We start from the raw sequence: 22188 nt of genomic DNA, 5'->3' as shown, positions 1-22188 counted from the left end.
TTTTTCGCTCTTTCTTTGCATCTTGCAGCCAGATTTTATTCTTCTTACCTTTCATGTAAAAAAAAAAAAATTTTTCCCCACCGACCCACACGCCATAAATCCGCCTGACACCTCACGTAAACACACGGACGTATTACAAGCGTTTGTATTATACTTCACCAGATCAGAAGAGAGGATCTAACAGACGCCAAAGGTTTTCCAGCTTGTACGTTGGTTGATTCCTTTTGTTTTTATGGTGCTCGGGAGGTTGTGAGAGGGTTAGGGGTAAGAATGCTCTGTATTCTCTGGTTTTGGGTTCTGAGATTTGGAATATCATCGCTTCATGTGTTTTAAAGCTGAGACAGAATTGACTTGTACGATAACTTTTTTTTTTTTTTTTTCTTCTTGGCTTTCCAAGCGAGATTTAGCGATGTGTTATAGAGTTAGACCATATGTGTATGTATTATACATGTATGAGAATCTATTTATATACACTGTGCAAAAGTTTGTCTGCTGTATGTATAGATCTATCTATATGTGCCTGGAACTTTATTCATCCATAGTATAAATGCTTGTCACACACATCTAAACCCCTGATCTGTATGTGAAATTTAGGATTGGGGAAATCCTTGTTTTTCTGGATATTAAAATGTACCTGTCCTAGTGCAAAAAAAAAAAAAAAAAAATTATATATGTTACTCAGAACCTATTCCTGATCATGTAATTTGCGTAGTGGGAGGACCCGGCACGGTGTTCGGACTCTCGGTCCCGCGGGTGCTCTGCTTCTCAGGACAAGACCCAATGTCCCATGAACTGTAGACCAAGGAAGAGGCGGCACTCCAATGTGGCATAAAAAGTGGTTTATTCACCCATCCAGTCACAAGTGCTACATAGTTACATAGTTGCATAGTTAGTATGGTTGAAAAAAGACATACGTCCATCAAGTCCAACCAGGGGACTCATTTCGGTCTGCTCAATGAGACCTTTTTCATGATATTCCTGATCATGTATATATCATTTTTATGTTTCTAGGACCTATATATCCCTAGCAAATAGCATTTATATGTTGCTCACTTGCTTTTTGTTCTACCTTATAGAGGGGGCGTGTCCATCTCTCTCCCTCACTGTGGATGACTCCTCTGCTCTGAGTCTGGGAGCAGCCTGGCACTCAGCAAATCACTGCACAGTAGTTGTTGTTCATACATTTTCCATATGTTCCTAGTAAAGCTGGATGCTAATCAACATAGCTGTCACTATGTGCATCAATCAGCATGTCTGATCAGCTTCTTTGTCATTCAGAAAGCTTTGGCTGTTCAAGCATGCTGGGAGTTGTAGTTTAGCATTAAACAGCTGCAGTGTTTGTACAGCACTGTTAGAGCAGTGCTGCCTTTATCTGTTGCAAAACTACAACTCCCAGCATGCCCACACATCCTTTGTGGGTAGTTTTGCAAGAGCTGGAGAATACACAGCTCTAAAACAGAGTTTTACAAAGATTGTACCCCCAGCTGTTGTAAAACTACAACTCCCATCATGAAAGTTGTAGTTTGGGAACAGCTGTAGGCAGTAGTGGTGCAATAGTTATCTCCTATACTGGATACCAACACACTTTACGGCCGGTATCCAGTATGCTGCAAAATACAGAGTAGTCTGTCTGCATAAAGACAGATGACCCCTAGTGGCGGCTATTTTCAGTTTAGATTTTTTAGTAAAATAGAATTATTTTTTTTTACAATAATTGTATATTTTAAAAAGTCATCTTATCAGTAGTGCTACAGAATATAAAAAGCTTTTCATAATGACAGTGCCTCTTTAATGACTTGAATGGAGCAGGCTGGATTTCCCCTGCACATTGGGTGGTAAGAAAAATCTGTAAAGAAGCCCTCAGTGCTGGGTATCATTGTGACCCTCTCACTTTCAGGTGCGATGGACGTTCCTGAGGTCAGGATTCCACCGATTATTAAAGGGGAATTCCGGGTTTATACATCTTATCCCCTATCCAAAGGAAGCCATGCCCACTTCCATAGACTTGAATGGAGGGGGCGTGGTCGTGACCTCACTCGCCTTCTCGGAGGCAGCGCCCGGCACAGAATGGGTGCGGGACCCCTTCGATCATACATCTTATCCCCTAATAAGATGTATAAACCTGAAATTGTCCTTTAAGTGATCGTGTATCCTACTGATCTGCCATCACTATGAGCTGGGAATATTTTAATACTTGGCCAGTAGTATTTAACTTTCAATCTCCGACTAAATAATGTATGGAGGGGTTGCATCCGCCTAAGCAAGAGCTGGAGGTGGATCCCTCCCTATTACATCCCTGGTAAAGGTTTGTCCAGGTGAGACGGCCCCTTTTGGAGTCTTAATACATGGTGTATACCTGCAGACTTTGACTGTTTAGATGAGGCCTGTCTGTTTTGAAGCTGCAGAGTAAAGAAAGCAGTTCAGGCTGCGGACAGCAATGCAATGAGTCCACAGCATTTGTAGCCAGTGACAGGTGATGTGGTGATGGCAGTAATCCGGGCCCTGCCTTACTTTATCTCCGCAGCCTCTCTGGAATGTGCAGCTACAAAGAGGAGGATATTGTAAAAGAAGGATGGGAGTGCCCGGAGTCCTCAGTTAGTGGCGTAATTACAGATACAATGAGCATTGTTTGGGTTGGTGTCAGTTCAAGTACATGCAGGGACCAAGTGGGGAATGCAGTGTTTAGTATCTGGTGGAAAAAAATCTTCTAAAGTGGTAGATGATAGGACTGTTAGGAGGCCATGACTTCTGTGGACATCGCAATATGTACTTTGGGCCTCATCCATTTAAGTGTCCATGCTGCAGCCACAAATTCTGGCCACATACCTATCTAGTGACCCAAACTAACAGCAGTACAGATCCCTATCATGCTTTAGTTGTGGACATAAAACCTTTGTAATACATGTGCTGTATTAAAGCTGCATTCTGTATATGATCTGTGATGCTGTTAGGTCTGGTCATTAGTCTGTAGCGGGCCGGACTGCTAAAATGCCACCACATTAGAAGTTTTAAATGAAACCTTAGGTGCGGGTAATCCTAGTAAGCTGCTAGCTTGTATGTCTGAATGGCGGAAGCTGCTGACTGCCCAAGAGAGAACAGTTTGCTCTCATATTCCGCCCACATTTTTCTATAGCTACCTTGTTTTGCAAACCTCATTGGGTTGACCTGATATGTCCCCTTTTAGCAACATTTAATGTAATTTAGTGGCATTGCTCTGGCCTGTGGTGTTTCCTCTTGTGTGTCCTTCTTTGGCATTATTAATTAAAATATATTCATATTGTTTTTTTTTTTTTTCCTTACTGTTTAGTAAATACTATCACTTCTGTGATGGTGACAGAAGTTCTGCCTGACCTTAGGCCTTAGGTTCTGCCCACTGACATGGAGCTGCCTGTCTCCATAGAAAAATCTTTTCTTTTAGAAGCAATACATTAGATCAGTGCTTCCCAACCAGTGTGCCTCCAGCTGTGGCAAAACTATAACTCCCAGCATGTCCGGACAGCCTTTGGCTGTCCGGACATGCTGGGAGTTATAGTTTTGCCACAGCTGGAGGCACACTGGTTGGGAAACACTGCAGTAGAGGGCTCATGAACGTCTATGACCCACTTGTTAAACTCTGTAGAAAAAGGCCCTTATGCATGTGATCATATTACAGTTCAACCTCCAACTGGTATGGATTGTAATATGGCATCCGTATACTTCTGTAGGGCCATATTGTGCCTCCACACCTCTCAATAGCAAACAGAGGGGTTTTTCTTGTCAAATTCTAGTGTGGATTATTGGGCCACATATATGGCGTCACACCCGGTGCACACAGTACCTGTGCGTGAGGTTTTACTCCTATTTGCCGGTAAATCATTGGTCGGCCATTATACACATTAGTTGATCAGTTGTTCCTAGTGGGTTTGTTTTGCACGTGTCTAATATGTATGGTCAGCATTAGTTTTGGAGTGAAGAGTCAGGAGTATTTGTACAGTAATCTTCATGTTTACTGTAATGGCCGCCATATTGATTGCGATGATGCCTCTTTACAGATCCTTATGTCAACTATGCTTGGTTTAAAAAAAATAAAAAATAAACTCCTAGTTCTTCATTCAATTGCCCATGGCTTTCCATTCTTATTTGCGTAAGATAAATATAAATATATATATCAATGTGCATAGAAGATAAGGCCGGATGAAGCGCATATAGCGCAAAATAATCGGTTATCGCCTCACACCTGAGCGCCCGTTACAGCATGGTCCCCGTTCCTTTGGTCTAACCATCATAGAATCCTAGTAGCCGGCTGTCGCTAACCTAATGGTGAGTGCGGGTATTTTGTTTTTGAACTTATCTTCTATGCACATTGATTTTCTCCTATGTTTGGATCTTCCCATAGCTGATGGCCTTTTCAGACCCGCCTCCGTGTGAGCTGTTTGTTTGGCATTTAACCCTATCATTTCTGAATCAATCGCAAGTAGTGCTATTCCTTCCTTCCTCACCCTATTATATATATATATATATATATATATATATATATATATACACACGGGATGAGTATTTAACTCAGGGAGAGTTCACCACTCCTGGTGTGACGGAGCTTTCAAGGGCCACTAAGCACTCCGCAGGCATTCTGGGTAGGGGAATATGCAAATCAGCTCATTACATCACCTTTTCAGGTGATGTTCCCTGGTATCAGCTTAGCTCCAGTTACGGAATATAAAAAGCTAATCGATATTAACGCCAATTAGCTTTTTATATTAAGTAACTGGAGCTAAGCTAATACCAGGGAACATCGCCTGAAAAGGTGATGTAATGAGCTGATTTGCATATTCATATATATATATATATATATATATATATATATATATATGTATATATAATATATATATATATATATAATTATTATAATTTTTTTTTTTAAGTTGCAACATAGCAGAACTAAGCCATAATAATGTTAATGCAGAATGCCTAACATAGCAGATACGTCATGAATCATACATCCAGGTATTTGTCACAGCTCCGGCAATCTCTGGAAGGGAGACTGTTCTAGAAGCAAATGTCGTTCCTACACTAAGCAAAGAGATTCACAGTGCAACACAGAAAACTTTTCGCCAGAAACAGGAAAATAAACCTTGTTTAGAAACCTAAAAATACTTTGTGATGTCAATTCTGCTTCCTTTTGGTCTGAGAGGACTAAAGTAGATATAAGAGTTGCAAAAATCATTTGTTTAGCTTCAGTAACATTAGAAGATTATAATTTTTTTTTTCTCCTCCAGAAATGGTGGCATTATTGTCTATGGGCTGTGTCTGATCTGCAATACCAGGCAAATACCATGGGCAACCATATTACCACTATCAGAAGAAGCAGATATTATGCAACCCCTTCAACACGGTGAGCCTCCCACTATGGTGGATTTAGACCAGAGTTTCCCAACCAGTGTGCCCCTAGCTGTTGCAAAACTACAACTCCCAGCATGCCCGGACAGCCTTTGGCTGTCCGGGCATGCTGGGAGTTGTAGTTTTGCAACAGCTGGAGGCACACTGGTGGGGAAACTCTGATTTAGACGGATCACTTCAGGGTGTAGTGGACTCGCTTGACCAGTGAAGTCACTTTGAATGACTAAAGCCTGGCCACTATCCTGTATAGATAGATGGATTCACAGAGTTACTAGCTGGCAACCATCAGTCAGGGTTTACTGCACTCCTTGTTCTGGTTAACAAAAGGCCACCTGCAAAGCAATTATGTTGGGTTGGGAGTGGTTATAACCTGTTTCTTCAGCTTTGTACCTAATAAAGGCCTGAAAAATGGCTGCGGAAGAAAAGGGCAGAAGAGGTTCCTGATGATGAAGGCCTGTAAATACCAATGCACTGTGGGTTATGTTCTGTGTGATTCATACAGATTTCAGGGTTCCCATTGGTTATAGTTATAGATTCAGCAGGTTATTCACTCCTTAAATGTAACTCGACTTTAATAGCACTTCCCTCAAAGTTTTACATTCTCAATAACCGCTCTTTCTGGGCCCACTCTTTTGGGCCATTATTAAAGCCTGGCCATACACATTACACAATTGTCTGCAGGATGGGCTGAAAATCTAATATGTGTTGGGGCCTCCCCATTTGTCCCTTAAAGGGGGTTCTCCGGTGCTTACACATCTTATCCCCTATCCAAAGGATGGGGATAAGATGCCTGATCGAGGGAGTCCCGCCGCTGGGGACGCCCGTGATCTTGCACGCGGCACCCCGTTTGTAATCAGTCCCCGGAGCGGGTCTGATTACCGGCAACCACAGGGCCGGCGGTGTGTGACGTCACGCCTCCGCCCCAGTGTGTCCTCACGCTCCGCCCCTCAATGCAAGTCTATGGGAGGGGGCGTGACAGCTATAACACCCCTCCCGTAGGCTTGCATTGAGGGGCGGAGCGTGACGTCACACGCCGCTGGCCCTGTGCTTGCCGATAATCAGACCCGGAGCGAACACGCTCCGGGGACTGATTACAAACGGGGTGCCGCGTGCAAGATCACGGGGGTCCCCAATGGTGGGACTCCCGTGATCAGGCATCTTATCCCCTATCCTTTAGATAGGGAATAAGATGTGTAAGCACCGGAGAACCCCTTTAATGGCGGACCATTATGTTTCCTGCAGTAAAACATTATGCTGACTTAAAGGGGTACTCCGCCCTTAGACATCTTATCCCCTATCCAAATGATAGGGGATAAGATGTCTGATCGCAGGGGTCCCGCCGCTGGAGACCCCTGTGATCTCCAAGGTGGCACCCCAGACATCCGGTGCACAGAGGGAACTTTGCTCTGTGCTGGATGACTGGCGTTGTGGGACGGAGGCTCGTGAGGTCACTGCCACGCTCATGATGTCACGGCCATGCCCCCTCAGTGCAAGTCTATGGAAGGTGGCGTGATGGCTGTCACACCCCCTCCCATAGACTTGCATTGATGGGGCGTGGCCGTGACTTCTCGAGCCCCCAACACTGCTCCAGACGCCCTGAACGAACGATCGGTGCTGCAGGGAGATTGCGGGGGTCCTTTGGATAGGGGATAAGATGTCTAGGGGCAGAGTACCCCTTTAAGTTAAAAGGCAGAGCAGGAGATGAGGGGGATATGGTTCATATCAAGGTCTGTGGGTGCTATACTACAGCTCTGGACATCTCCTACATCGTCCAGAGCCATAATCCATTGTGCATCAATAAATGAACTATAACTGTTCCGACCATTTTTGATTCTTGCTTTGCAGTGAGAGTAGTGAGCATTCTGGTAGCTGTACTAGTTCTGATCCTAGGTGGTGAGAATATGTTGGGTTCACCTCAGGCATGGGTTAGATTGACACACAGAACGGTTGTGGTTCATTTATTTTCCAGTTGCTAGGTTTGCACAGTTTGACGCAAGTTGGTTACACAGCATGGTGAGAAGTGACAATACAGCTCGTGTGTTTGTCCCCTCCCTCACATTACATAGTCTTTTGACCTAGTACATATTCTCTGAAGAGTAATTTACAAAGGCCTCCTAGAGCATCTACCTACTTCCTCATGTGTCAATCAGACAGAGGCAATAAACCATATTACTCAGTCTTATGTTAATAATATTTATTACTTATATTTAAAACCACAGTGTCGTATGCTGTACTGTAAACCTCTGTGATGTCATTTCCCCTTAGTCAGTGGAAAACCACATTTGTTTCTATTTGATCATTGGTTGCATATGGTGGTATTTTAAAGAGAATCTGTCAGCTGCAGTCCACGTTCCAAACTGCTGACACTGCTAGACAGCTGTTAGAGCAAGGAAACACATAGGACCATATACACTGCTCAAAAAAATAAAGGGAACACTTAAACAACACATTGTAACTCCAAGTCAATCACACTGTCCACTCAGGAAGCAACACTGATATACAATCAATTTCACATGCTGTTGTGCAAATGGAACAGGCAACAGGTATAAAGGAGTGGTTCTGCAGATGGTGACCACAGACCACTTCTCAGTTCCTATGCTTCCTGGCTGAAGTTTTGGTCACTTTTGAATGCTGGCGGTGCTTTCACTCTAGTGGTAGCATGAGACTGAGTCTACAACCCACACAAGTGACTTAGGTAGTGCAGCTCATCCAGAATGGCACATCAATGCGAGCTGTGGCAAGAAGGTTTGCTGTGTCTGTCAGCGTAGTGTCCAGAGCACGGAGGCGCTACCAGGAGACAGGCCAGAACATCAGGAGACGTGGAGGAGGCCGTAGGAGGGCAACAACCCAGCAGCTGGACTGCTAGCTCCACCTTTGTGCAAGGAGGAGCAATGCCAGAGCCCTGCAAAATGATCTACAGCAGGCCACAAATGTGCATGGATCCACTCAAACGGTCACCTGTCCTCTACATAGACAGTGATATACAGCTTCCAGCAGCTCTTTCTTACTTTTATATGTAAGGACTTTTATCTGTACTAGTTATCTACTTATTTTTCTTTAATCCTCCCTTTTCCTATTTTTGAATGACATTTTGGTGGCTTCAGAACCAATTACCAGGTTTCCATAGAGTTCTGGTCTCAACATACAATGGTCGTCCTGGAACCGATTAATATAGTAACTTGCGGGATCACTGTATGTATGTGTGTGTGTGTGTGTGTGTTTACATAACACACATTATTTAGGTTGCATTCACACCACAGTTAGGGAGGGCATACAGCAGCCGTGCCACACTTATCGCCTATCCTTAGGATAGAGGATACCTTTTGTATGTATCCTGGAGTTCTCCTTTAAAATGCGTAACTTAATGCAGCCTTGACAGGTCTCAGCAAACATCATCTTTTGTGGAAAGTGGTGTTGACTCCCATAAGACACTATGGACATTTTCACTGTAGCACAGACTCCTTTTTATTACTATGGGGAAAAAAATTCTTCACTAGGATTGCTTGAAAGAAGCAATGGGAATTTTGTAATGATTTATCATTGAGTACACAAAGAGAAAAGGTTACAGAACATTGGGGCCCAATAATAAGTTTGTTTATGCAATGGTCTTCAAACTGTGGCTTGCAAAACTACAACTCCCAGCATGCCTGGACAGCCAACGGCTGTTGTGTAACATCTTCAGGGCCACAGTTTGGAGACCTCTGGTTTAGAGCAGTAGCTTGCTGATCTTTTCAAAACTAAAACTCCCAGCATGCCTTGGCACTTATAGGGAATCTTACCATAGCCAGCGTGACTAATTTAGAACTTGCATAATAAGTAAAATTAAACTATCCAATACATAGTGGGCACAGTGTTTATATAATGGTTTAAATCTTAGACGTACAGCCTCTCATCCGTTTTGCCTATTTCCAGGACCCCCTCCAGGTATAACATGTTAGACCATCAGTTCTGGCATCTGCACGGCCCCGTTCATGTGACGGCTCCCTTATAAAGAACCTCTGTTGCCCTGTTCTTTGTGAGAACAAGGAGCCGTGGGAATCTGAAGTCTCGACATTTAGTTCTATAGCTGATCTATATCTTTGTCGTATAGGTTTATGAACTTGGAATAGGACGGTGGTACGTGATACTGTTGGGTATATGCTCGGTTTATTAGCTCGTGAGCAAAACAAGTCGCCATGGGATGTCTCTATATGTAGGTCAACATAAATTCAGGAACTTCATAATACAAGCTTGTTGACAGTCAACCTGTACTTAGAGAAGAATTGTGTAATTGTCCCACGCTTACTAAGCCAGGTATGACTGTTACCAACACAGACGACTACAGATTGTTCTCGGCACAATTTAGTCTTAACACAGTTATTGAGGAGCAACACGTCCCGGTAGCCAAGGTGCCTCAACAATGCTTACTGTTGATGGCTACATCTTATGTGATACCTATGGACCATTGTCCCTGTGTATGAAAATCTGAGGTTCTGTACCTGTATTACGGCAGATTTCCAGTCTACATGTAGCAAAAATGTTTTACTTTTGCCCAATGTCCTCAGACTCTGTTGTTAAAAAAGACAGAAAGAGAAAACATTTGCAATTAAAATGCAATGTTTATAATGTAATATTTATATTTCTGTCTTTTTTTAACCAATGCAATATGTTACTAGAAGCATGCTACTTTACGCAATGTTCTTATGTCCCGTAAGAATCTTGGTGAATTGCCTAATTTCTATGACCTTTCTATGTACACATGGAGTCCCTATAAAAACCTGGTTGATTTCATTATGGAACATGCACTGTCCTGATGAAGGGACCAGGTCCAGGCCGGAAACGCGTTGTATGTGCTACAATAAAACATAATTTTACTTCCTGTTAGAGTTTAGTCTCTTCTGATCTACATGGTCCAGCGCTGCAGAAAATATCATTTTTTTTACCTATTGCATCATATTTCACTACCGATCGACTGAGGCCAGTGATCGGAAGGATTGTGAGCTTCAGGACCCCCTCCACATGCGAATATAGGTGTTGTGCTCTGATTGCAACACTATAGGGTGAGTGGATTTTTTGTTTCTTTTAACTGAAAATATCTAATAATACTTCACTAGGGGCGTGTGTCTTTCTTTTTTCCTTTTACTTACCTGATTTAGATTGGAAGCACTCTTGCAGGTTCCAAAACCTTTTTGAGTAAGCCAAATATAGATCTAATAGAAAGGAAACTCATCCATCCTTTCGTTCATCTCATTCATTTATCTATGTAAAAACATACCAAAAACAGCAAGGGTGTTCCTTGTCTTAAAAGCAATATGTCATAAAAAATTATCTGTTGTTAAACATATTTTTAAAGAATTTTCAGTTTTTTTTCCTTCAAATTTTCCAATTTACTATCTATATAGTAAAATAAACTTGGAATATTGCAGTTTAGTTGAGACGTCCAGGCCCGGACCTGACAAGCACGGTGGTGCTCAGCAGTCTGTATGAAGCAGGCTCCCGCCTCCTGCTGGCTCCGTACTCTGCAGCCCCCAGCTGTTCTCAGTAGCCGGGGGCCGCCGTTAATAGCCAGCCTGCAGCGTGATCGCGAGGGGAGATCCACTATAGAGGTAGCCGGTGGTAGCCTGGCTGGACTTTATCAATGGATCGCAGAGCACACAGATCAATGGAGTTCAATAGAACTCTATTGATCTGTAAGAGGAATCTAATGATTCCTTCTAAAAGTCTAATAGTGTATAACAAAACAATTTTTTTTAATAAAAGTTTAAAAGACACACATTAACCCCTTCCATGTTAATAGTTCAAACCACACCCTTTTCCTATATAAAAACATGTAAACATAATAAGAATAAACATATTTAGTGCGTGCCTAATTGTACGAACTATTAAAATATAATATTATGTATCCCATACGGTAAATGACGTAAATGTAAAAAAAAATACCAAACCACAGAATTGCAATTTTTATAGTATCCCAGAAAAAAAGTTAAAAAGCGATTAAATAGTCAGATCAATACAAAAATGGTACCAATTCAAAAAACAGATTATGGTAAAGGGTATCATTATAGTAGGTAGCTATGGCTATTATAGGGCGAGGGGAAAAAAATGGGTGTAAAAGTGAAAATTGGCCCGGACAAGTGGATCATAAGGGAAAAGTAGATTTTGCTCAGTTTTAGTCCCGTGGACAAGTAGTTTTTTTCAATTAAATGTCCACAATTGATTGTTGCCTATGTCCACAGGGCTTGCTGTTTAAAAAAAAATATCACCAGTTTAGCAGACTGGAAAGGGTATAGTAATGAGGGTGTCTGACAAATCATTGTTGTTCTGTGATCTATTCAGATGGCAGAAATATAAGAAAGATTATGGGAAGGATGGGGAAGTTTTAGGAATGTAACCCTGGGGAAATCTTGGCTGGCCCGAGATAGCTGGAGTAAGAGCCATTGCTTAGTCTGGCTTATCGAGAAGCCCATTAAGGTGACTTTCTATCTATGACATATCTATACAGAATATACTGATGAGAATAAGCCATTATAGCCGCGTTCCCCAACCTGTGACTCTCCAGCTGTTGCAAGACTACAACTACTATTTGGGGGACACTGACTTAGTTATGTCATGGAAGAAAAATGTGTTGTCTTCACCGGAAACACTGAGAATTTCACAGCTTTTATATACCCCTCTATGATGATAACATTCCTAGTATCTTAGCTATGTAGCAGCCCCTTCTGTACAGCTATATTTAGCAGACACATGTACGTCTTCTATCTTCTATGCTATTATTGTTGAGCAGGCTTGCGTGCATAATACTGATAAGGTGTTTTGGCTACACTGACATTGAGGTTCCTCTGAAGACTTTGTTCATTTGCTTGTGGTGGGTACAGTTCTCTATATTAGATACAGGTTACAATAATAGTCCAGCTCTCTGTCAGATGTTCAAAGAGAATTTATTCAGTAGAGAAACACTTAGTTTAAATTGTGAAAACACTTTGAATTTCAGTTGTGTTTACATTTTTTTTTTTGCATTGTAACATAATTTTTTTCCCTATCATTTTCCAGGTCACATCGAGCAGTCTATTTAGAAATAGGCCGGAAAAAACACTTTATTTAGAGCAAAAACTAAACCTCAGGGCGTGCTGAGAGTTCTAGTTTCACCACAGTCGGAGATCCACAAGTTGTAGACTTTTGGTTCAGAAAGGATCTGTCACCTCCCCTGACATAGTTGTACTTGTATTTCCCATGAATTAACACATTTTTTTAATCAAACTTTATAGAACTTCATTGAATTATTCATACATTTCCAAGTGAAATTAAAGCGGAAAGGCATAATATCTTTCCACATTAATTTCTCTTGGAAATGTTTGAATAAACTGACAACTGGGTGTTACCCTTGTCAAAGAGGCGTGGTGTAAGTGTGATCAAGTCAGCAGTGATTGGGCAGTGCGAGAGTATACAGAGACACCCCGCCCCACTGGTAACACCCAGTTGTTGGTTTAGCCATACATTTCCAGGCAGGATAACAGTAAAAACAGCAGCGTTCTGGTATTTACTATAAGTATTTTTACTTAATATAGTCTTGTCAGGAGAGGTACTGTGTACTGCTCAAACACTTGTAGCAATAACATAGTTGATATCGATTGTATACATGAAGATATGATTTTGTAATATTATTGTAATTAGAGCTGCGACTATTATTTTCATAATCGATTAGTGTGCCAATTTGTTTTCATTAATTGTTTTGATCGACTAATCAGATAAAAATAACCATAGTGGAGAAGATTATTTGTGAGTTGTATTAGGGAGGAAGTTAATGAGAGGAGGGGATCGGACTGAAGGTCTTCTATGTATTTTAGGTAAAGGAGAGATTGTGGGGTTGGCAGGATACTGAGGTTTGCAGAGGCTGAGAGGAGGAGCGTTTAAGGGGTAGGGTCACGCGTAATGAATCCGCAGCCTAAAATACGCAAATGACGACCCTAGAGTGCCTCCTGCTGTGCCTGCGTTGTCTGCTTGTAGCAGAAATCTGCCTCTACAAGCAGACACACAGGGATCTGCGGGTCGTCGCGCACATGCGCAGTGTACTCACAGACATTGCGGTTGCTCCCTGAGCTAGGCCGACATGTCTGTGTACACTGCTCACGGCAACTAGCAGGTTCTGTGTGTCTGCTCATAGAGGCAGATTGCTGCTACGAGCAGACAACGCAGGCACAGCAGGAGGCGCACTCTAGGGTCGGTCATCGGCGGATTAGCAGCAGAAAATACACTGTGGATCCGTTACATGTGACCCTAAACACCTATAATAATTCTTAAATATAATTTTCTTTATTTTTTTTACATGTAAGGGCTATACCCCCTCCTTGTTTTTTTTACCTGTGGCCAGATAGGAGGGGCAGCACATTCCCTGGTTGTCCATCCTACATGCCCCCAGCAGCCCATTTAATGAAGAGGGGGCCAGCACGCACAATCTTCAACTTCCTACATCTTCTCTCTGCAACTATTGCGAGTCTGGCCTTTAGCACAGAGCCTGACAACCGGGGACTCGCGATAGCTGCAGGAAGCAGAAGATGGTGTGTGCTGGGCCCCATCTTCACTAAACAGGCTGCAGAGGACCACATTTGCTGACCAACTAATCGACCATGTAATTGACTATGAAAATAGTTGACAATTATTTTCATAATTGATTAATTACCGATTACCGTAATCTATTAGTTGTTTCAGCCCTAATTGTAATCCTTAATAGATTTGCTTTTTTGCCCATTTTAGACCTGTTCGTGGCATCAGAAATTAAGAGTATGCTAGAAGTATTCCTGTTCCTTCCACCAGATAAACTGAATATATTTATGCTAATACAAGCACCAGCAATTGTGTGGTTGCTTTGCTTAGGTTGTGTGGTTGTGTCCTAAGTATGCCCAAAATATTTTGGCTAATGAGACTTCTTGTTCCCAGCTAAAATAGCAAGTTTGACATGGCCAGTTTGGACTGACCATCTACTTGGGGGTCAGCAGAGCTGTGTGCAGGACTGGTATGTTGTCACGTAAAATTATTTACCCTTGCCATGCTTTTTTTTTTTGTCTGATTTTCATGCCATGTGCCTATCAGAACCTTTTTTATGCCTCAGTATTAAATTGGACTTGCAGGATACAGTAAGACCCCTTCATCTATATGGGTGCTGTATTACATCTCAGTACTACCCAAAGTTACAATGCTGTCATTGTGCACGTGTCGTAATGCTGTATACATATAGTAGTATCCATGTGATACCAGCTGTTAGTACAATGTCCCAGCCATTAAGTGGTGCAGTGATTTTATTCAGCGGCACTGGTTGTCATTGACGTCAAATAGAAGTCTTCAGACTAATGCTAATCTGTTATCATGAGAATGTGGCGCACTTGCTGTTACGTCAATGAAAGGCTTTATTATTCCACAAGGCCACAAAGCCGGGCAAGTATGTCAGGGGTGGGCAAAAGCATAATAAAATTTTACTCTAAAGAAGAACAGTAAGAAGTAGAGAAAATAAACACAGCACACCCAGCTGTAGTCTGTTCATAGGGCACATCTTCTCCGGGTGATGAAAGGTCCAACAATTAGCTGCTAAAGGCCCTGAGATATATGTAGAGCCGCTGCTCTTAGAAGTCACATGGTTTTGTGCCAATCACAGCCAAGGCTTCCAGGAAAGTCATAGTTAATTTCACTCCTCATCAGTTCTGTGAAGCGCAGTGGAAAATATTCTGCTAACTAGAGGAAACTCTTGGTTATCGTATAACTTTCAGTGTGCTTGCACATTGTCCTGGCCTACACAAATACTGCCGCGCTGGACACCAAGCAGCCTTTTACTACCGGTGATGGCTGCAATCACCCAGTATTGACTTTAGGACTGATAAGCTCGCTGTTTACTTACAACCGTTCAACCTTTCCTATTGGGAAATGTTTTCGTAAATGCTGTTAGAAAGTATCTTATTTCACTTTTGCCTTCGTGTGATCTTCTGTATTTTGTAAGGTTGGTTACTGTGGGTTATGGTACACTTACTTTATGACCTGAAGGACCGGAGCATTTTTTGCACATCTGACCATTGTCACTTTAAGCATTAATAACTCTGGGGTGCTTTTCCTAATCATTCTGATTCCGAGATTGTTTTTTCATGACATATTCTACTTTGTTAGTGGTAAATTTTCGTCCATACTTGCTTCCTTTCTTTGTGAAAAAATTAGCATTTTTCTAACTGAAGCTCTCTGCTTGTAAGGAAAATAGACATCCCAAATAAATGATATATTGATTCACATATACAATATGTCTACTTTATGTTTGCATCATAAAGTTCACCTGTTTTTACTTTTGGAAGACATCAGAGGGCTTCAAAGTTCAGAAGCAATTTTCTAATTTTCCATGGGGGCTTTGTAAACACACGTGGCCTTCAATTTCGGACAAATATTCTCTCTTCTGAGCATTGTAGTGCGCCTGTAGAGTACCGTACTTGACATCCACATATGGGGTGTGTTCTTACTCAGAAAAAGTGGGGTTACAAATTTTTTTTTTTCTTCTCCCCTATTTTCCCTTGTGAAAATGAAAAATTCAGGGTAACACTAGCATTTTAGTAAAAAAATGTTTTTTTTTTCTTTTTCCCATCCAAATTTTACGAAAATTCGTCAAACAGCCGTGGGTTGTTATGGCTCACTACACTCCTTGTTACATTACGTGTGGGGTGTAGTTTCCAAAATGGGGTCAAATTTTTTTGTGTTTATGTCAGAACTTCTGTAAAATCAGCCACCCCTGTGCAAATCACCAATTTAGGCCTCAAATGTACATAGTGCGCTCTCACTCCTGAGCCTTGTTGTGAGCCTTGCGCTCTCACTCCTGAGCATTTAAAGTCCATGTGGGGTATTTCCGTACTCAGGAGAAATGGCGGTACAAAATTTAAGGGTCTTTTTTTTTTCCTTTTACCTTTTGTGAAAATGTAAAGTATAGGGCAACACCAGCATGTTAGTGTAAACATTTTTTTTTTTTTTTACACTAACAGGCTGGTGTAGACCCAAACTTTTCCTTTTCATAAGGGGTAAAAGGAGAAAAAAATAAAAATAAAATTAGTAATGCAATTTCTCTGAAGTACGGAAATACTCCAATATGTGGCACTAAACTGTTTCCTTGAAAAATGACAGGGCTCCTAAGTGAGAGAGCGCCATACGCATTTGAGGCCTAAATTAGGGATTTGCATAGGGGTGGACTCGGATGCAAGCGTTACAATTGCCTCTGCTACCAAAAATATTTTATGCCATTGATTCCCAAAAAGGGTGCCTCCAGCTGTTGCTAAACTCCGAGCGTGCCTGGACAGTCAGTGGCTGTCCGGAAATGCTGGGAGTTGTTGTTTTGCAACAGCTGGAGGCTTCTTTTTGGAAACACTGGCGTACGAGACGTTTTTAATTTTTATTGGGGGAAGGGGGGTGCAGTGTACGTGTGTGTAAATGTAGTGTTTTACCCTTTATTTTGTGTAGTGTTTTTAGGGTACTTTCACAAAAGCTAGGAATTTGAGCTGTGGCGGAAAATTTGCCACAGCTCAAACTAGAAGCAGGAAACTCGCCCATGTGAATGTACCCTGTACCTTCACATGGGGGGGGGGGGGAGCAAACCTCCAGCTGTTGCAAAACTACAACTCCAAGCATGCACTGACAGACCGTGCATGCTGAGAGTTGTACCTTTGCAACAGCTGGAGGCACACCGGTTGGAAAATACTGAGTTAGGTAACAAGCATGCTCCCAGCATGTACTGATCGCCAAAGGGCATGCTGGGAGATCTAGTTATGCAACAGCTGGAGGCACGCAACTACAACTCCCAACATGCCGAGACAGACGTTTGCTGTTTGTGCATGCTGGGAGTTGTAGTTTTGCTAGATCTTGAGGGCCACAGTTTAGAGACCACTGAACGATAGCCTTCCAAATATTGCAAAACTAAAAATCGCAGCATGCCCAAACCGCAAACAGCTGTCTGGGCATGCTGGGAGTTGTAGTTTTGCAACATCTGGGGGGCTACAGTTTAGAGACCACTGTATAGTGGTGTCCAAACTGTAGCCCTCCAGATGTTGCTAAGCAACAACTCACCGGCTTCCATAATCAGCAGGATTGCCGCTTGCTGCAGGTAAGTGACCTCCGGCGCCGGTCCCAGCACAGTTACCCCGCTCTTCCCACACTACCCTGGGTGGGCAGAGTGGGGGAACTGAACTGAACTTTAACCCCCCCCCCCCGCCCCCAATCTGCTATTGATCAGTCGCTTCTGACCGACCAATAGCAGGGATAGGAGGGGTTGGCACCCCTGCCACCTCACTCCTATACCTTCAGGGGGATTGGGGTGTCTTGGAAACCCCTGATCCCCCTTATTTTCCAGGTCACCGGAGACACGTATGACCCGGAATTGCCGCAGATCACCGGTCTGAATTGGAGCGGTCTCAGGACCCCCCCAGGCGTTGTCACAGGATGCCTGCTGAATGATTGCAGCAGGCATCCCGGTCCTCGCCCGGCCAGCGGCGGTGACTGGAATTCCCACAGGCATACAGGTACGCACTGGGTCCTTAAGTACCTGTATGCCTTGTGTCCTAGACGGGTTAAAGGGGTACTCCACTGGAAAACTTTTTTTTTTTTTTTTCCATCAACTGGTGCCAGAAAATTAAACAGATTTGTCAATTACTTCTATTAAAAAAAATCTTAATCCTTCCAGTACTTATCAGCTGTTATAAGCGCCACAGGAAGTTCTTTTCTTTTTAATTTCCTTTCTGTTTGACCACAGTGCTCTCTGCTGACACCTCTGTCCATTTTAGGAATTGTCCAGAGTAGAAGCAAATCCCCATAGCAAACCTCTCCTGCTCCGGACAATTCCTGACATGGACAGAGGTGTCAGCAGAGAGCACTGTGGACAGACAGAAAGGAAATTCAAAAAGAAAAGAACTTCCTGTGGAACATACAGCAGCTGATAAGTACTGGAAGGTTTACGATTTTTTAATAGAAGTAATTTACAAATCTGTTTAACTTTCTGGCACCAGTTGATAAAAAAAAAAAAAGTTTTCCATTGGAGTAAAGTTGAGTATTGATTTTTTTTTTTTTTTTGCTGAACATAATCACAATAGGGCACATAACACTAAAGGGGGAATTTTTTTAAATAACCAATAATAGAAACAGATGAAGCTGGCACTACGGACTGCGGGGATCAGTTGACGTAAACAGGAGGAGTAAGCTGCGATGTGGTCCGGATAGTAAGACACTGTGACAGGTGGTGCTCAGACAAGGCAGGTGTATAATCCAATACAGTAAGAGATAGTGACGGCACTCACCAGTAAGCTTTTCTTCTTTATTAATTCACAACATCATCATCATCATGCTCCTACCTGCTTTGTGATGTTGTGAATTAATAAAGAAGAAAAGCTTACTGGTGAGTGCCGTCACTATGTCTTACTGTATTGGAATTTTATTAATGTTTTCACTAGAAAGCTGTTGTGAAAAATCCACGATTTTTTGCACAATACTCAAAACCTTACTAATCATTGTGACTATTCACAAATTCCTCCATGGACTCTACAATTTGATCTGTAAAAACAAAAACTCTTATGCTAAAAGCTTGTACAGACCCAAATGTCTTAATGTTCAAAGGGGTGTTCAGCCTGTTAAAAAATCAATGGCATATTTAACAGGCCATCAAAGTTACCGTATTTTTCGCCGTATAAGACGCACTTTTGCTTCCCCAAAACTGGGGGGTAAAAGTCGGTGCGTCGTATACGGCGAATACACACCTATCGCGGCGGTCCCTGCGGCCATCAACGGCCGGGACACGCGGCTAATACAGGACATCACCGATCGCAGTGATGCCCTGTATTAACCCTTCAGACGCGGCGATCAAAGCTGACCGCCGTGTCTGAAGGGAAAGTGACACTAACCCGGCTGTTCAGTTGGGCTGTTCGGGACCGCCGCGATTTCACCGCGGCGGTCCCGAACAGCCCGACTGAATAGCCGGGTTAGTGCTTACAGGACATCGGGAGGGACCTTAGCTGCCTCCTCGGTGTCTTCTCCGTTCAGGGATCCCCTGTATGGCCGGCGCTTTCCTTCCTCGTCATCACGTTGTCACGTACGTGCGTCGGCGTGCGTGCGTAACGACGTGATGGCGGTGACGGAGAGCGAGGATACCCATCCGGCAGCAGAGACGTTCCGGAGCAACGGGGACATGGCGACAGCGATGGAGCGACATCCAGGGCAGCGGTGACGGGTCCGGAGCGGCGGGGACACGTGAGTATTACCTCCTATGCAGTGGTCTTCAATCTGCGGACCTCCAGATGTTGCAAAACTACAACTCCCAGCATGCCCGGACAGCCTATTGGGTTCAAAATCTTAATTTTTTTAGATTTTGCACCTATAAATTGGGTGCGTCTTATACGCCGATGCGTCCTATAGGGCGAAAAATACGGTATACTTCTGGGGGTCCAACCTCCAATAAGCTATTTGAGGAAGCAATACAAGGAATTGCAGTTTTGTCACATTCATTTAAATTGGATTACACTGCTGTTCCTCACACCACCACTACTAATACTATGGTGGTGCAAGGGCAGGTTGATGTTAAAACACACACACACACGAGTGCCATGGCGGGGGTGCTGGGAGTCGGTCCACCACCATATTTTCTGGAGGATAGGTTGTTATTTTTTTACATGATGGATATTCATAAATTGATGTTGTCTCAGTTATAACTGATATGAAGCGGGTTAGAAGCTATGCTCACTTCATAGATGACTGGTGTCTGCTGCTATCTGCAGCCAGCACTGCCCATCAGTGACCAACATCAGTGATATGTTGTCATTTAACCCTTTACACCGCACTAAACTTAACCTTATCAAATTTACAAAATTGCATTTTTTCCTCCACAATTTTATCCCACATAACGATTTTTGATTTTGCAGTATATGTTATAAGTTATGCTTATTAGAATACGAGGAGGAAAAAAGTACATTTTATAAAGAAAAATTGGCCAGTTTGTAAAGAGGTTAATATAAAGGTTGGTCAAACCACTGATTGTCTGTGTCTGGGGGCCGAAGTAAGCGTTTGACTGTGATAGTCTAGAATATATGGCCACATCCTGTTAAGTGCTTATGTTTGTCGTGTACTTAATGTATATGAGTATTGTATCCATTCAGCTCACCTGACAAAGGCCAAATAGGTACCTTTTGGCCTCCATAGCGCTGGAATACGTCATATTTACGAAAATGTATTAGTGTATATATGTGGATAGTATTACCCAAAAATGTTATATGTTACAGGTAAACAGTAGGCATCTCTTCTAAGCTTTATTTACCGTATTTTTCGCCGTATAAGACGCACTTTTTCTTCCCCAAAACTGGGGTGAAAAAGTTTGTGCGTCTTATACGGCGAATACACCCCTATCGCGGCGGTCCCTGCGGCCATCAACGGCGGGGACCCGCGGCTAATACAGGACATCACCGATCGCAGTGATGCCCTGTATTAACCCTTCAGACGCTGCGATCAAAGCTGACCGCCGTGTCTGAAGGGAAAGTGACACTAACCCGGCTGTTCAGTTGGGCTGTTCGGGACCGCCGCGATTTCACCGCGGCGGTCCCGAACAGCCCGACTGAATAGCTGGGTTAGTGCTTACAGGACACCGGGAGGGACCTTACCTGCCTCCTCGGTGTCTTCTCCGTTCAGGGATCCCCTGTATGGCCAGCACTCTCCTTCCTCATCATCACGTCGTCACGTACGTGCGTCGGCGTGCGTAACAACGTGATGGCGGCGACGGAGAGCGAGGATACCCGTCCGGCAGCAGAGACGTTCCAGAGCGAAGGGGACACGGCGACAGCGATGGAGCGACATCCAGGGCAGCGGTGACGGGTCTGGAGCGGCGGGGACACGTGAGTATTACCTCCTATCCAGTGGTCTTCAATCTGCGGACCTCCAGATGTTGCAAAACTACAACTCCCAGTATGCTGGGAGTTGTAGTTTTGCAACATCTGGAGGTCCACAGGTTGAAGACCACTATTGGGTTCAAAATCTTTATTTTTTTTAGATTTTGCACCTATAAATTGGGTGCGTCTTATACGCCGGTGCGTCCTATAGGGCGAAAAATATGGTAAATACAACAGGAAACCCCTCTCTCTGTTATATGGGACCTTATAAAAAAAATCTGAGTGAAGGGAGATTCCCAGCTGCATACATATACTGTATAGTGCTCAGTTCAGGAAATAAAGTTACCTAAGACTCCCTGTATGTGGAATTTACTATGACCTACAGATCTATCACTTGGGTTGTTTCACTACCACATATCTACACATTTTTCTCTACACATTCTCTACATGTTTCTCTGTATTGTTGCTGTGCCTTTCCTTTATTCTTGTCTATACCTGTGAATGTCTTTCCTGCGAAACTGTTCTCCACATTGTTACAGTAAAGCAGATTTTAAACAAGGTTATTAAGGCAGAATGACAGATGCTGGGATGTAATACATGTGGGGAAAAACCATGGCAGTAAATGGAAAACACATTGTTGCCCAATATGAGCTTGGCTCGTGTGTTATGCATCACATAGCAACTGACATAATAACATGTTGGAAAAATAAGGCTTTTTGTAGGCATTTCATAGAAGCACAAAACCTACAGTAAGAAAAAACTAAACAACTGATGTAAATGTTATTAGTTTTGCAGTCGAGAAATAAAGTGGTGGTCATGGAGGCAGATGTTTTTTTTCTGGATTTCTCCCACAGTGATCCCGTTCATGAAAACTAATCAGCCTGTTCAGTTGGGTCCATGGAGTGTGTTGAACTTTACAAAACAGATCAGATATAGCTCAGGTTTAGTGCTCCTTGAACCC

General features: G+C 43.0%; 1 protein-coding gene across 1 annotated transcript in view; it reads left to right on the top strand.

The window, feature by feature from the left end:
- HIPK3 (homeodomain interacting protein kinase 3) overlaps nucleotides 1–22188 on the top strand; it is a 116300-nt gene that overhangs the window by 6885 nt on the left and 87227 nt on the right. The window lies entirely within an intron of this gene.

The sequence above is a fragment of the Hyla sarda genome, chromosome 6, assembly GCF_029499605.1.
Source record: "Hyla sarda isolate aHylSar1 chromosome 6, aHylSar1.hap1, whole genome shotgun sequence".
Classification (NCBI taxonomy): Eukaryota; Metazoa; Chordata; class Amphibia; order Anura; family Hylidae; genus Hyla; species Hyla sarda.
This window is presented reverse-complemented; position numbering and strand designations above follow the sequence as displayed.